The following is a 3139-nucleotide window of genomic DNA, read 5'->3' as shown; positions in this document are numbered from 1 at the left end:
AAAAAAAAAAAAAATAAAAAAAGCGCGCGTATAATTACGAGACGATTGTGAGACCGGTGACGTCACTCGATCTTTTTACACGACGGTGCTTTACTGATTTTCAGTTTTAATCTGCAAGAATTCAAAAGATGCTGCCCAAATAAATAATATTACTACTCCATGAGCCATCATCTGACTACAAATATGCGATAGATGCATCTCACTAGCCACAGAGCCGTATCTCTGACTAGCCAGTTTTGTTTACGCGCTTCCCGCTCCCGCGAGTGAAGCCATTGGGCGGCCATCTTGCTCGTAGAGGATTTGCTGGTTTGCTAGCGTTACAGAGCCTGGCGGCAGCGTGCTGAAGACACATTTTCTACTCGTTTGTCGTCATTCGTCGAAGGAGATTTTTAAGACCCTGTGTCTTAAAAATCTCCTACGTGGAATTTTTTACGAAAGCGCAGTGCAGCAGAAAAAGCCACAAAAATAAATAAAGATTGTGAGTGATTTAATTGCCATAAACGTCTAGTAAACAAAAAAAAAAAAAAAAAGAACGTGCCTTTGTACGTTTATCTAAGAAAGAAGTCCAGATTGTTCTTGAACTTGTAGAGAGTTACAGCAAATACTCCGGTTCTTCTTTGAACCGAAAAAAGTCATGCGCAGCCTGAGATTGGGGAACCAAACCTTCTAGGTTTATCGGTATTCAGTGGTCAGAATTAGTGAAGATCTACTTGGGTGCCAACTTAGACGTTCGTGAAGGTGCGGCGTCCTTATGGAAGAAGCTCAGAGGAGCCCAAGGAGCGAAGCTGTTTTTATGAAAATCCCGAAACATCTCCTTATTTACAAGAAGCAACCTGCGCAACGCCATATCCATATCCAACCATCCTCTATTCTGCGCAACTGATGCCATATTCTCTACTAGCACGGCAGACAAAGTTCAGCGTTCCTGGGCTGCCTTTATATGGAAATCGGCATAAAGCTCGTCATTCATCGCTTCCTATTCTTCCGGAATCAGCAAGACCCCCTCATACTGTCTGCATTTCACCACCTCGGTGAATCGCAACTTTTGACATGGCAAGTCACCACTGTCCTACACCCTTCTCTCGGGTGCTTTTCTTTTACAAAGAGATCGCTCAGTCAATCCGCCTGCTGCGGAACTTTTTTCGTGGGACTTTCTTCTGAAAACCAACCGTTAGCAACACTACTGGGCAACAGTCTCCGCGCTGATTCCTCCTCCTCTTTACAAACTTGCCAACCGACGATGACGTATTTCATCGTCTAAAACGTTTGCCCGTCACCACATCATCGAAACACTTCTTTTTCAAGTCCCACACGGAAGTGCTTCCCGTCAAAATGTGGCAGCAGGCCAGGGTTTCTTCGTGCCGTGGCATAGCCAGTATACAGAAGGCTTTGGCCGTGGTCACACAATTGTAATTTACGGGGTAAAAAAGAAACGCACGAGCATCTGTTTATTTTTTGTTCCAATGCAAATTTTTTTTGGGCCAAACTACAGTCGTTCTTTGATCTGGACTTGTAGATTAGTTGGTATATTTTGAAATTCCTGCGGCTGAACGATAAAAAGACGCTGACTGACCTGACGGAGATAGTCATGGTTTTAGGCCTGCATGCGCTATGGCGGTCAAGAGTATAGACATGAAAGAGTGCACTCTGAGCCCCAAACCTGCGTGGCACTATTTTGCTAACAAATTGGACTGAACTCTTTAGAACCAGTTGAAATAGAAAAAAGATCTGATAGACACTCTGGTGAAAGATCAGAAGGTAGCACTAAATTGTTATGGTTCGGGAAGACTATCCATCGCCTTCGCACGTGCCTCGCTCTAAATGTATTGTTAAGAGCTTCGAGTGTAATACAGATCCAGAGCTGAGGTTATTGCACTCTTTAACAATATTGTAACCTTTGATTTTCTTTGCACCTGGGTCATTGAATGCAATGTCTAAATTATGTAACATTCTTTTTTTTTTTTTGCTCTAAGATATGTTTATAGCTTTTTTTTTCACTCTTGCACTTATGTTTTCAACCGGTAAAAAAAAAAAATTGCTTAAAAAAACACACACACAAAAAAAAAAAAAAAAAAAAAAAAAAAACGGGCAGGTGTGGCCGAGTGGGCTAGAGGAGCACAGGGAGCTCGCGCTGCAGAACCCAGGATTCTGAGTTCAATTCGCCACCCCTGCCCGTTTCGATCTGGATGAGCATCCTACAGGCGTGCGGTCCTGTATCACTACTGCGTAATGCACATTAAAGACCCCAGGCTAGCGGTTTGTACTGCTGGCTAAATTGCTCATCTACAGCTGGGAGACTAGACGCCCGTTGAGGCAAACAAAGTTCTAGGCAAGTTCTAAGTTGTTGTTTGTTTCAGTTTACTGCTTTCAAACATACGCGCCAAAAATGGGAACATAACGTCACCACATGTACACGCAGAGTAGTACACGCCAAGGGGCCAAGGGCAGCGTCGCCTCTATTTACCTCTCCTCCGCGTAGCGTAATCACCCGCGAAAGAGAAAAGTGCAAAGGAGGCAACGCTGAGGTACTACAACGAAATTTCGGCGCTTATTTTATGGTCTATATGTGTTCAAAGGAGCAGTATCACGTCGGACACACCAATATCTTGCTAAAAAGACACGAAAAGGAATTTTAAAACGAATTAAACGATTAGCAAAGAGCACCTGGTGGATGTCGCTGACGCCTCGTTTGTTATGCCCGTCTAGGGACCTTGACAGCTAGTGACGGTTATTGTCTTGCCTCCGGCCACGACGAGAGAAGAGGGGAAAGAGGAACTCCCCTCTTCCCGAGAATTCCTTTTGTGCGTCCCATACGTCGCTATTGTTCCTCTACAAAATTATAAGATTAACCCGTCACTCAAAATTCTTACAAAAGCAGCCGCTTCGGTGGCTGGAACGACTAGGCCATCCCCTCGACGTCAGCCTCGCGGTAGCTTTGCTCGTCCCGAGACGACTTACGTCACGAATGTGTCGGATGTCACGTGCTCTAAGCTGGGCCTTCTCCGAGCGCTTGCCAGAATGGGCCGTTTATAACAAAAAATAGAGCCACGAGGCTCAAAATACAAACGTGCGATTGTCATTTACGGATATCGTGGATCATATTCAACCTAGTTTTGAACACGACGGATATATTTCAAAT

Source organism: Ixodes scapularis, unplaced genomic scaffold, assembly GCF_016920785.2.
Source record: "Ixodes scapularis isolate PalLabHiFi unplaced genomic scaffold, ASM1692078v2 PGA_scaffold7__128_contigs__length_106722199, whole genome shotgun sequence".
Taxonomy (NCBI): domain Eukaryota; kingdom Metazoa; phylum Arthropoda; class Arachnida; order Ixodida; family Ixodidae; genus Ixodes; species Ixodes scapularis.
The sequence above is the reverse complement of the archived record's forward strand: the minus strand, read 5'-3'. Positions refer to the sequence as shown.